We start from the raw sequence: 14707 nt of genomic DNA on the forward strand, positions 1-14707 counted from the left end.
TGTTTCATTTTATTAGAGGTGGAGATCCATTGTTTCCAGCACCACTTGTTAAAGAGGCCATCCACCTCCCACTCATGCTTTTGGGGTCCTTGTCGATCAGTTGTCTACATGCTGATGGTTTTCTTTTGTTTTCCATCTGTCTGAGTTTTGTTCTTTATACTGCTGCCACACTGTTTTGACCACTGTGGCTTGGTAGTAGGTGTTAGTAGTGGATTTTGTATTTTTATTGACAAAGTTCATACGAACAAATTAAATACTTAAAATCAAAGGCCAATTCTTAGGGCACACTTGTTTATTCCATTTGTATTAAGTATGCCTTTCCCAAATACCTTTAACACAAGTCAAAGCTGTGAAAGTACCTACCAGTCAATATACACCATTTTTACATATTTCTATGGTCCAGAGTTAGCTAGAACACCCCATAGGCCGATCACAGGGCTTTCTCATAAGGGTGTTTTGTCTTAGAATTCATAGATAATTTAGCAAATTCAGTCAACAGAAAAAATGGTTCATATGTTGATCACCTAGGATCATAATTGGCTAAAAGTTAAAACTCAACAGCCCTGATTCCACAAATACATGGAATTTCATGTGAAAGTTAATCATCACTTTTGAGAAACACTGGCATGCACCCACTGTTGTGGGCACATTATCTTCTTTTGGCATTATACCTGCTACTTTGCTCCCCGTTATGAGGGTGGCCAGGGGTCCTTTAGATTTCAGCATTTTATATAAGCTAAGCAGTTAATAAAAATCAGTTCATTTCATAAAATACAAGCCAAAGACAGGTAAAGCAAGCCCTCTGATTTTTCCCTTCTTCTTGAGGAGTTCTCTGCTAATTCTGGGCTTCTTCCCCCTCCATATGAAATTGGTGGTCAGTTTTTCCAATTCTTTGAAGAAGGTAGTTAGTATTTGAATCAGGATAGCGTTAAACTTATATAGTACCTCACGTAAGATTGAATCTTTACTATATTGAGTCTTTCAATCCACCATCAGGGGACATTCTTCCATTTGTGGAGGTTGCTTTTGGTTTCCTGTAGTATTCTGTGTGTAGGTCTTTTGGTTAAATATATCCCTAAATATTTAAATGTTATTGGTTATTGTGAAGGGTACTGCCTTCTTGATCTTCTCTTTCATGATCTTGTCCAATGTACATAGCAAACCAATAAACTTCTGCTTGTTGATCTTGTATCCTGCCACTCCTCCATATTTCTCTATCACTGTCAGTACTCCTCTTGTGGAGTTTTTTTGGATTTTCAATGTATGGAATCATGTTGTCTGTAAATAGTGATAGTTCCATCTCCTCCTCTCCCAGTTGGATACCTTTAATGACCTTCTGCTGTCTTATGTTGTTAGCTAGGACCTCCAGTATGATGTTGAATAGAAGTGGAGACCAGGGGCATCTGATCACACATAAACTATTCCTTTTGCTAATGCTCCACGTAATTTTTAGGCTTTCTTTGGATATTTTTGCTATTTCTTTGTTGCTGTTGTTCCTCTAGCAAATTATTACTGAGAGTTTTATCTTCGAGCTTATTATTCTGTCTTCTATTGATTTGCTTCTATCCCTTTGTTCTTGCAGTCATTATCTATTCTGAAACCTTTTTATTACTTCTTCTGGATTTCTATTTTGTGTTTCTTGTATGGTTTCTAATTTTCAAATTTATTTTGTAAGTTTGTACAGGCGGTGTTGGACCATGTGGGTACATTTGCTGTCTCCAGTCTTGGGTCTAAGATAACAACAATTACAAGAGGACAACACGCACACACAAACTAACAGCCAAAAAATAAAATTTATTTTAATGATTTTTATTGTGAATTAGGTGTGAGATTTAAATTTCTGACCATCAATTCTGTATTCAACAGTTTAGATCACCCGTCAATGTCCCCAGAATCAAATGACTTTTAAGTATTAAAAAAAAAGCAGGCAAACAACAGCAAGGAAAATATTTAACAATTAAAAAGAAAATGGAAAGGAAAGGAGAATAAAATCAAAGGTAGAGAAAAAGAGAAAGAAAACACACTAAGGAAAACTAGGAGCGGGAATCATAAGAGTGAAAAAGAATAAGTAATAACAAAGAAACACTAAGAGAAAAAGCAAAGGGAGAGAGAAATAAGAGAAAAGAAAGAAAAAAAGACAAGCAGAAAAATAATGGATGCAAAACATGAGAAGGAGAAAACGGAGTCAGGATCAGGACCCAGAGAAGAAATAACTGTGGAAGGCTGGAGTACCCACTGTGGGTTAGCACCAGCTAAGGAACGCACAGAGTAGGAGGATTGGTGAAGGTGTACATTGATTTCTTGTGTACTAGCTGGTATCTGGGGTCAGGAATCTGATCCAGAAGTAGTTCATGTAGGCTCAGATGGTGGCTAAGGTCAAGGTGCTCATCCTGGAAAAGAACTCTTTCAGGCACAGGGGGCAGAAAGGATAAAGCAGGTGATTATGGGAGGAATCATTGCCCGACGTTATGGATCTCACAGGAGTAATTTTGAGTTTTCCTCAAAACACAGAGCACAATAAGGGAATTATTGTAAGGAAGTTTAAGAAAATAGAAAATTGCATTGGTGAGAAAAGGCCAGGATAGTTGCACTAAGGAATTTTTTGCCATCAAGGGATGCCATCTTCAGCAAGGGATGTCCTATGTGAATTTCACTGGGAAAGCTTACCTCATCCACCCCACAGCCCTGAGGACTTTACCCCTTCAGACTTTATTCCCCAGATGCAAAGAACATTGACAAGGAATACAATTTGAGTTCTTCATGGCTGCCAAATTGCCAGTTTGACATGATGTCAATCAAAGAGCACAGCATTGTTTAGGTAAGGGTTATAGAAATATAAACAAACTCTGCCTTCAGAAGTGTAGAGTTCTAGAGGTGGGATATATTGAGAAGCAATAGCTTCGCATTTAGAGACTTTTGGCTAATAAAGGTTTCTAAGACTTTGTAGCAATACTTTTTGACTTACCCTCATTAAAAATTAAGATATACAGTGCTGGTATATATAAAACCTATTGTGTTTTGTATCTCCACTGTGATTTCTCTAATTTTAGATACAGAATAAAACCAGAACACTTTTCTACAGACTATTCTCAATTATATGTGAATGCTCTGTTTCTAGCTTATCAAAGCTCTTTGATTCTTCTTGGTATTGCTGATCGTTTTTCACTGTTTATTAATACTCCCACTGAAAGGATGTGTTAGTCTGGGTGGACTAGAGAAACAGATTCATAGACACACTCACATGTGTGTAAGAAAGAACTTTATATACAAGAGCAATTGAATATTGAGAAAATATCCCAGCCCAGCCTAGATCAAGTCCATAAATCTGAGATTAGCCCATATGTCTGATACCAATCTATAAATTCCTCTTCAGACTCACAAAACACATGCAATGATGCTGAATGCAGGAAGATCACAGACCAGTGGATGGATAGTCTATGGATCCAGTGACTGTGGAGGCATCTCAGTGCTGGTGTGGGTCTCCACGTGGCTCCTCCAGGTCTAGGGCTCTGGCTGCCATCAGCATAGCTCCAAGTGTCTTGTCAGTAGAGAATATCTTGGGGAGTGAGCGTGTGTCCCACCTCCAGTGAGCTATTTATCTCCTTAGCGCCTCCAATGAAGTCATCAAGCTGCCACCTGATTGACAGGATCAACTCCACCCCTTCCCTCTTAATCCTCTCAAATTGACAACAGATTATGTAACTACCCCAGAGGAGAACTGACTAGAAAGGTTGAGGCTTTGCATTATTCAAATTGTCCTGAGAGAATGGTTTTTGTGACGTTGATCTGTTAAAACAAAACAAAGATGTCACTTTGAGGATTCAGGTGTGCCTAACCCAAAGCAAGGTATTTTCTATTTCCTCATAGGCATCTGAAAGCCAGATAACAAGCAGGGAAGACCACCAAAGAATCTGTGCCTTTGACTAATGGTGTTGGGGAAGAATATTGAAGAACATCACGAATTACCAGAACAAAGCACTCTGTCTGTAGAAGTACAGCCAGAATGTTCCTTAGAAGTGAGACTGGCGAAACTCCACCTCACATACTGTACTTTGGATATGTCATCCGGAGAGCTTCTCTTGTACTGAAACTCCGTTGTCATCCAACTTTAGAACTGTGTTGCCTGCCACTGGAGTTTCATTTGTATAAGATATTTTCACCTCAATAGAAGGCAAAAGGAAGAAGTAAAATAAAACCCCCAAATCCTGACCCTGATGCCTCAGTAGACAGAATCTTGCCTTAGGACTCTTGTTTTCTTGTGATACTAGCAATGGGCCAAGTACTGCTATTCTCATTAGGCAGGTGGACTTATCTGCCCCAATTATTTTCCTAATTTTCTCCCTTAGGAAATAATACTGTTTATTAAAGAACATTGCTAAATTCTTCATTTTTTTCCAACTTGGTTGTTATTCCCTCTTCCATTCTCTGGCCTCAGTTTCTGTCTCTACAGAAACGATACCAGACCATTTAACACATATTTTTGAACTGTTTAGTAGGTACCAGACATAGCTCTAGACCAAAAACAGACTTTCCCTCATCACTCTTACATTTTAGAGATGCCAATCGAATAGTTTTTAAAAACCAATAAAACTCCATATAGAAGGAACACAGCAGCTCGTATGATCCGAGGATTGTAACTAGTATAATTCAAACCCAAAGAAAGGAATGGTATCAGAACTTAAATTGTGAACACTTGGTTTGCAGAAGACTACGGATGACAGTGGATGCCCAAAACCCACTTGCAGCGCTTGCATGCAGATTAAGCCTCCAATTGATCCCTCTGAGGGATGTGAGTAGCCTTCTTGCCAGACATTCTTTACAGACATTGTAAAGCCGGTGGTGGTAGATATAGTTAGGTTAAAAATATTATCTTATTATTTGATCTCCCTTTTGACCCATGTAAAAGTTGTTTCCATTTAAAAAACAGTAAGTCAAGGGGAAATACATGTGGATTAAACCTCTGATGAATTCCCTCTGACCCTAGACCAGGGATGGGAACAGCCTTGCTGTCATGCGGAATCCATTGGACAGTGGATTGTTGCAGATGCAGTAGGTTAAAATGTAACACCTCATCCTTTGATCTCCCTTTTGACTCATTTGGGAGCTCTGGTGGTGTAGTGGCTCTGAGTTGGGCTGTGGTCAGCAGTTCCAGACCACCAGCAGCTCTCAGGAAGGAAAACCGGGCTTTCTACTCTCACGAACAGTTACAGTCTCAGAAAATCACCGGGGGCTGCTACGAGTCAGCATTGACTTGATGTCAGAGAGTTTGGTTTAGTTCGGAGGTTAATCCATTTTTCATTTGTTCTGTTTTGAATTATTTTCTATTTTATTTGGGATTGAGTCTTTTCTGTTTTACTCTGTTGATATTGTTTGTTTATATGTTTTCCTATATCTCAGTGGTTCTCAACCTTCCTAATGCCGCGACCCTTTCCTACAGTTTCTCATGTGTGGTGACCCCACAACAACAAAGTTATTTTCGTTGTTACTTCATAACTCTAATTTTGCTGCTGTTATGAATCGGACGACCCCTGTGAAAGGGTTGCTCAATCCCCGAAAGGGTTGTGACCCACAGGTTGAGATCCGATGCATATGAAACCCAGGATAGGTAAATCTGTAGAGTACCTGGATTAATGGTTCCTAGAGGTATGGCAGGGGAGGCTTGGAGGAAATAGGAAGTTAATGACGAGTACAGGAAAAAAGAAAATGCTCTAAAATGGATTGTGGTAATGATTGTACAACTGTGTGTGTTGCAAAATTCTTCTTGATATGAGTAAACTATTGAGTTGTATGATATATAGATATGTGCCAATAAAACTTAAAAATAAAATATATACTATATAAATAAACGTTGTATGTAAAAAAATGCTAGCATGAGAAGAGGGGCAAGCAGATGCTGGAAAAGCACACATAAATTATTCCAGGAGTTGGTGGCTGAGCAAGGACAAAGATAACCACTAGAGGGCAGTGTTGCACAATGGACCCTTTAGTAATGGCTTTTCCGGGGATAAAGCTGTGGTTTGCTTGCTCTCTTCAGTGAAAAGTAAGCAACAGGTTAGAGAAGCGATTCTCAGCCTGTGGGTCACGACCCCTTTGGGAGTAGAACTACCCTTTCACAGGGGTCGCCTAAGACCATCGGAAAACATATTTCTGATGGTCTTAGGAACCGAGACACCGCTCTGTTAGCTGACACCCATTTACACTTGCCAGAAGCGCATTCACAGTCAGAGTTGAAGATGTTCCTGAGACAGCACCAGAGCAGTTCATTGAACTTAACAGTGATGCAGCGAGAACTGATTTCTCTACAATGCCAGTTACAAAATTCTGGATCAAGTGTTTGCATTCATATCCTGTTCTGTCTGAGACTGTGTTGCGCCTTCTTCCATTTCCAACAACGTATCTTTGTGAAACGGGATTTTCCAGCTTGTTGCTTATCAAGCCTAAATACAGAAGTAGACTTGTTTTGGAAGATGATCTTCGTTGTGCTCTTGGAAAGACTTCCCTGAGAATTTCTGATCTGATGAAAAAGAAACTATCTCAACTTTCACACTGATGTTGGCTTTTTATGCGTACTGTCGCAAATGTAGCAATGTAGTTTACTGCTGTTATATTAACACTGTTACCCATGCTACACCATGCTTCAAGACAAAATTTCATTTATTTGTAATTGGAAATAAATATTTCACAATATATAATTACATATTGTTTTTGTGATTACTCATTATGTTTTAATTAGGCTCAATTTGTAACAATGAAAATACATTCTGCATATCAGATATTTACATTATGATTCATGGGAGTAGCAAAATTACAGTTATGAAGTAGCAAGGAAAATGATTTTATGGTTGGGGGTCACCACAACATGAAGAACTGCATTAAAGGTGGCAGGATTAGGAAGGTTGAGAACCACTGGGTTAGCGGGTAGGCCCATGCTAACTGGGATGATGGCCATCAAAGATAGTATCCTACAAAAGGAGGGAAGAAAGAACAGGAGAAGTTGAACAGAGCAAGCTATTGGGAGCTTTGATTAGTTGTTTATGTTGTTGAACACAAAAATGATATTGTGCAAAGTAAACTCCCACTTAATTCACAATAAAAAGTTAAAAATGTATCTAATTTTAAAAAGAAAGATTTATAAGCTCAGAAACCCTATCTAAAGTGGTAATGAGTCAGGACTGTTTGGGCGGGATCTGGACCGGCCAGCCCCCACCTCCTCTTCGGCTCCTCAGGAAGATAAAACCTCAAAGCCCCTCAGGAGGATGGATGACCTATTGAACTATACACCTCCTGCCCCTACACCCCAAAGAGCTTATCTCTCCAGGCCAGGTTTGTGTAGCCCCTTCCCCAGCACCCCAGGAAGCAATTTATCTTCCCAGGCTGGTTAGTCGAGCCCCTTCCCCAGCACTCCAGAGAGCAGGTTTGCAAACAACAAGATGACTTCCCACAGGTCGCATCCTGACTCAAGGCCCTGCAGCTGCAAGCGATAAAAAATCTCCCTTCCTTCTGTCAACATATACTTCCTTAGCTCGAGCCCTATGTATCTCCCATCGCCTCACTGACAAGCTGCGACTTTCCTGACCTAACTCGGGCGGTGAAGTTCTCCCGGGAGTTTCTCCTAGCCTCAACAAAGCCTTTCCTTACTTCTCTTTCTCAGCTGAACTCTGTCTTCCTTCTGTGCCTTCGTTTCCTCCTCACAAAAGTGAGTGTGGCTTGGTTGGGGTTTGTGAGGACAAAGGAGACCAACTGACATTGTGCATTAGGCATTGGCTTGCATCAAGATCTGCTGTTCAAACCCATTAGCAACCATGTTAGGCAGGGTTCTCTAGAAAAACAAAACAGAACGTTTATGATTACATATATATAAAAGAATAGGTTTATACAGTGAGAAGGAATATAATGGAAACTTAGTCCACACAGCAGTACAGAGGGCTCAGTTCAACTCACTTTCATGAAACAGGTCATATACTGAAAGTTCTTCTACCCACAGGGGCTGCCAGTCCAAGGTCAAGGAAGCAGACAGCTGAGTCTGCCCTCAGGCAAGACAGGCAAAGTCTGCCCTCGGGTAGCAGACAGCAGCAATCACTAGCCCAGGAGCATAGAGAAGCAGGCCCCCATGGGGTCTGGCGCTCTGGTAACGCACGCAGGGTGACACAATCTATCAGCTGCACGGCAAAGCAGAACTCAAAGGAGCCTCAAGCTCTAGCAGTGCATGACAAGGTGACACGATCCACGGGTTGGCTCAGCCCACAGCATGATTGAGGGGGATGGCCATGTGGGGAGCAGAGGTGGGGGGGATCCCTCAGGAGCAAGGCAGTGAGTCTCTGGGTCAGACAGCTCAGTGGGACCACAGCAATTCAGTTCTTTTTACCACGGGGCTTGCCTTTTCTATGGTTAGCAGATGCAGGGTGCAGTTCGCAGGAAACATAAAGCAAGCAGACTCTAAGTAGCAAAGAATATGCATATTTAGACTATTTTTCAAGCAATCGTGAGATAAAATTTTTGAGTTAAGTGCCAGAACACTTTTGGACAAACAGGCCTTTGCTAGGAACAGAGAAACAACCTAGGGCCAATCCACAGAGGCTATTTGAGTTCATTTGGATAATAGAGATTGCTATCTTACATCAGAGTGATCGTGACCTTTGAGCTCCAAAACCTGAACTCACCGAAACTGAGTCAATACTGACTCATAGTGACTCTATAGGACCAGGGGAAACTGCCCCTGTGAGTTTCCAAGCTTGTAACTGTTTATGGGAGTAGAAAGCCTCCTCTTTCTCCCAGGGAGAACTGCCAACTTTGAGGATCACGGCCCAACACATACCCACTATGCCACCTGGGCTCCCTTTAGGAGAATGTTTTCCTTTAACTGAGCTGAGCGTGGCTGGAGATAAAGTACCTTGGGAAGGAAGATCAGAAGATTAAATCTGGTAAACTGATAAAACTTTGATTTGACATTCTTCGGCCAAAATTCCTAAAAGAGATGCAAACCATTCCCGAGGCTGGTTCACTGTTACTGAAAATGGGGGGTTACCCTGGAACAGCCACACCGATGTACTAACTGCAAGTCAGAGAGGATTAAAAAGGAGCGTGGTCGCGGGTCAACCTCCAGGAGGCCGACTGCAAGGCAGGCCGTCTGAGTGGTGGTGCTTGAAATCAGAACTCAGAGAATATCTTCCTTTGACTCTGGAATGTACACTTTGAAGCATCACATACAGATGGTTTATATTAACTCAGGTTTCAGGATAATCATGGGAAACAATTATTGACCCTGGACAAACAGGCAGAACAGTAAGTCTGTCACACATTGCGCTGCTGACCACAAAATCAACAGTTCTAAACCACTGGCTTCGCTGAGGGAGAAAGAAAAGGCTTTATTCCCATTAAGAGCTCTCAGAGACCCACAGGGGCAGTTCTAGCCCATCCTATAGGGTCACTATGGGTTGGAATTGACTCAGTGGCAGTGAGAAGTCTTAGTCTCAAGATGTCTCTATTGACTTGAGATGTCTATAGTTTCAGCATGTCTCTTATCTCCAGATAACAGGAATTGCCTTTTTTGGATATTAACAGTCCAGCAGGAAGCCCTGGTGGTGTAGTGGTTACAAGTTGGGCTGCCAACGACAAGGTCACTAGTTTGAAATCACTGGCCACTCTCAGGGGGAAGAGGCTTACTCCTCCCATAAAGAGTTACAATCTCAGAAACTCACAAGGGCAGTTCCACCCTCACCTATATGGTCCCTATGAGCCAGAATTGACTCTATGATAGTGAGTTTGTGTGCTAGTCCAGGTTGACTAGAGAAATAAATCCAGAGACATGTATATATGTGTAAGAGAGAACCTTATATCAAGAAGTAACTATGCATCAGTAAAACATTCCAGCCCAGTCTAGATTAAGTCCATAAATTCGATCTAAGCCTGTAAATCTGATATTAGCCCATGAATACTTCTTCAGACTCACACAGCACATGCTATGATGCCGAATGCAGGAAGCTCACAGGCCAGTGGGTGGAAAGTCCTGAGGATCCAATGGCAGCAGAAGTATCTCCGGGGCTCCGGCTGTCAACAGCTGGCTCCATATTGCTTGTCAACAGGAATGTAAAGCACAGGACGAGTGTGTCCTGCCTCCAGGGAGGAAGAGAGGGAGTTCCTGGAAGCCTCATGATTAGGCCATGCCCCAAAAAAGACTTCTTCAGGCTGGGACCTGATTGACAGGCTAAACTCCACCCCTTCATTCTTCTAGTAAGTTGACATGGAATTGCGTAACTACCACAGTTTGGTTTGGGTTTAACATCAGGCAAATATAAGGAGATTCTCTGTAGTTTCTGGGCATTTCAGGAGATTCCTGCAACTGACACGTTTGACTCTGAGCCATGTATCAAGTTACAAACAATTCCAAAGTGGTTAGAAAACCGACTCACTGCCGTTGAGTTTATTTGGACTGAGCAAACCTATAGGACAAGCTAGAGCTGCTCCTGCGGGTTTCTCAGGCTGTTTAACTCTATGGAAATTGAAAGCCTCATCTTTCTCCCAAAGCAATTTATGTCGGGGTCAAGGAAGAGATGGTGTACATTAGACCAACTGTATTTTGTAAGGTGGATTTTTCTAACTACATTAAGTAAATGCATGGTTTACAACACTGAAAGCACTTCCCTAGTAGGTCTTTTCCCCAGGTGGCCTCTCTACAATAGTGTACCCAGTGCAGAATTGCCTCTTCAACATCGGCTAAGGGCCAGTTTCAAGTCAAACTTCAGCATAGTTTCCCCGAAAGTAAGACATCCCCCCAAAAAAAGACCTACTTACAGTTTTGCCTCTCGCTGAAATATAAGGCATCCCCTGAAAATAAGACCTCCTTGAACATAAGGCCTCCCCTATAATAAGGTCCCCCGAAGCTACTGTAATTCTAGACTCTGGATCGTAGCGACGGGTGTAGCCACACAGCTCACCGTTGGCCATAGCGCAGCGGAGCAGCCATAGATTATGAGTAAATGTACCATAGATTGTTGTACATGGAAATAATGGTAGTAACAAGACATTTTTTTTTTTTTCCTCAAGAAATTTTGATACTGTAGGATTCAGTTTGTCTGGTTATGCTGGTTTGTGATGACAACTACTACCGTACCATATACAGGTAATACATTTCCTTTTTCTGTTGTTCAACAATAAATGTGTATCATATTCTTCTTCATGGAAAAATAAGACATCCCCTGAAAATAAGACCTAGGGCATCTTTGGGAGCAAAAATTATTAGAAGACACTGTCTTATTTTCAGGGAACAGGGTCTATACTGTTCCCATTAACATTACTCCTCTGAAAGACACTTCTCACCAACACACCTTTTCCTTTATAGCCACTCATCCCCTCCCCAACCATTTTTCCATAGCTGAGGCCATGTCACCCAATATTTTCAGCTCATCAGATTGATTTCCTTACATTCTCCTCTCAGAACTCTCCCACCTCAAATGAGCTTTCTCTGTTGCAAAATCCTTAATGTATGCCACTTCTCCCCCCCCCCACCCCCAGGCTGTCTCCCTCACCAGATGATGAGTTTTCTGCCCAAGAAACTCTAGGAGAACGTTATAAATATTTAAAGAAATAATGAGTAAATTAAAGAAGGAATGGCTTAAAACTTCTGATAAATGGGGTTTATGCCTATATAAGCTGGCTATTATCTCTACTCGGGACTGCAATCAGAAGAATCACTTTTAGGTTCTAGCAGTTCAGTTGTAAATGAATAAAGACTCTTCTAAATTATCAAGACATTATAGTGGCTATTGTTTATTTAAACCTGCAATACTAGATGACAATGGTTTTCATTATTGGCTTGAGGAATATGTCTTTCTACCATTAAACCACACACACAAACCTAACTCACTGCCATCAAGTCCATGCTGACCCCTAGTGACTCTTTAGGACATAATAGAACTGCCCCTGTGAGTTTCCAAGACTGTAACTCTTTACGGGAGTTGACAGCTCCATCTTTCTCCTGTAGAGTAATTGGTAGTTTTGAACTGCTGACCTTGCAGTTACCACCCAACTCAAAACCACTACACCACCAGTGCTACTCCTTTCTACCATTGGACCCACTTATAATATTAAGCAAAGAACGTTGGTGGCCCTGGTGGCACAGTCAGGTGAGCCTTTGTGTTAGTCTGGGTAGACTAGAGAAACAAATTCCATAGACACAAGGCAGGTCACCAACCGCCAGTCCCCAGCTCCAGAGAAGTCTTAAAGGGACCTCAACTTAAAGCAACACAGTCCACAGGCTAGGCGATCCACAGGCAGGCAGTGTAGTCTTTAAATTGAAGCACAGAACAAGCAAGGCAGCTGCACACTGGTCCGATGATCACAGAGCGAAAGACAAGAAAGGCAAGGCTCACCAAGCCATCCATCTCTCTGCCCCTCAGTCAATCCCACCTGCATTTATCAGCCAGGCTGGCACAATAAACTATCTCAGCCAAGTATGTAGATAATTTTGCGCTCAGGCAAAGTGCCTTGGAGAGTGCCTCCACCCCTCTCTGACCAGCCCAGGAAGGGGCAGTCTCTCTCTTTTAGGGGCTTTTCTGGGTGTGTCCTTGATAGGGTCAGCATACTGTGGACAGTACTGTGGGTTGCATAGTCATAAGTCATGCCCTACCAGTCTTCCCCTGACTTCCTTGTTTGGAAGGCTCTGGATCAATCTTGCAAGCCCCTCTGTCTAACATAATGCACGTGTCCCAATTATGTTCTTGTCCCTGCTCTTGTAGTCCTACCTGTAACTGATTTATTCATCTGCCACCAATCAGAATTTGTGACAGATTCCTTTATTTCATGCCCTATTTAATTAGCATCCTGACCCTTCAGGACCACTGGTGAGAGTGGTGATACTGGGAGGGTGGAGGGAAGGTTGGGTAGAAAGGGGGAATCAATTACGAGGATCTACATAATAACCCCCTCCCTGGGGGGCGGACAACAGAAAAGTGGGTGAAGGGAGACGCCAGACAATGTAAGACATGACAAAATAAAAATAATTTATAAATTATCAAGGATTCATGAGAGAGGGCGGGCAGGGAGGGAGTGGAAAAATGAGGAGCTTATACCAAGGGCTCAAGTAGAAAGCAAATATTTTCAGAATGATGATGGCAACAAATGTACAAATGTGGATGCATGTATGGATTGTCATAAGAGTTGTGTCAACCCCCAGTAAAATTATTTTTAAAAAATAGCATCCTGCTGTGAATCCTTGGACACCATTGTGACCTTGTGCTAATGGCCTCCCTCATCTGGATGATGTGTACGTGTCTTTGTGTTGTCCTTGACTGAGACGTAATAAGTATTCCCTTTATACTTGAAAGTGGGGTCTTTTTTGCATCCTCAAACACAACTACTAAGGTAATAATTAGTGCCCACCTCAGTTTGTGTACTGAGATTCCTATTTGCAACATTTGTGACTCAGTATATATTTGTTGAAGGAATATGTGAAAAATTGTAAAGGATCACATTGTCCCAGGATAGATACTTTTCGATGAGATACACAGGCAAGGTGGACTTAAAGAGAAGCACAAAGGCCTATTGTTATTAGATGCCATCACGTTGTTTTCCTATGTACAACAGAAAGAAACACTGCCCTGTCCTGTGATATCCTCACAATTCTCCCTATGCTTGAGCCCACTGATTCAGCCACAGTGTCTATCTGTCTCCTTGAGGCCTTCCTCTTGTTCACCCCCAGCCCCACTTTACTAAGCATGATGGGCTCTCCTGATATCATGTCCAAGAGTATGTGAAGCTAAGTCTTGCAATCCTTACTCTAGGGAGCACTCTGGCCACTTATCTGTCAAGACAGATTTGTTTGTCTTTTTGGAAGTTCATCGTACATTCAATTTTCTTCACCAGAACTACAATGCAAATGCACTGGTTCTTCTTTGGTCTTCTTTATTCAATGTTCAACTTTCACACGCATATGAAGTGACTGAAAATACCATGGCTTGGGTCAGGGTACATTAGTCCTCAAAGTAATCTCCCTACTTTCAACATTCTGAATGGTCTTGTCAGCAGACTTGCCCAAGGCTATGCATTGTTGTTTGACCTCTGAGCATTGATTGTGATGAAGTTATCAAGTTATCAAGATGAAATCCTTGATAACTTCAATCTTTTCTTCACTTATCATGATGTTACTTATCGGTCCATTGTGACCGAGGGCCTGGGCATTCAGAGTTATCTCTACTAGGGACAGTGGGGTGGGGTTGGTGACAGATCATCTCCTTTAACTAACTAGGTTATTTCCCTTGGAACTCTCCTAGGAGTGGTCTTGTTTTCCTGGTTCTTAAAGGTGAGGCGAGGTGCTTCAACGAGAAAAGACCAGTTTTAGTCACAGCTAATGCATGTGAAAGAGATTCACCTTGGACATGGAATTGTAGATTCTCAATTCTGGAAACAGAATTACATGTTGGTCTGCTAACAGCAAAGTCACCAGGCTTTCGACTCCCATAGAGTTACAGTCACAGAAAATCCCAGGGGCAATTCTAGCCTGTCCTATAGGGTGGTTATGAATCAGAAGCGACTCATGTTAGTGAGAAATAGTCTCTCTTTACTTTCCATTCTTCAAAAGGAATTCCGCAAATCAACATTAGACCCCGCCCACTCTGGGCCCGCCTCCTTCGTCGTCGGATTGGCTCTTGCTCCACTTCCGGCTTCTGGTATTCCGGGACCCTACGGCTTCCGGTGTCATGGCGGCCTGAGG

This window comes from Echinops telfairi, unplaced genomic scaffold, assembly GCF_000313985.2.
Source record: "Echinops telfairi isolate 266 unplaced genomic scaffold, ASM31398v2 ScPeMD7_7424;HRSCAF=8462, whole genome shotgun sequence".
In the NCBI taxonomy this organism is placed as follows: Eukaryota; Metazoa; Chordata; class Mammalia; order Afrosoricida; family Tenrecidae; genus Echinops; species Echinops telfairi.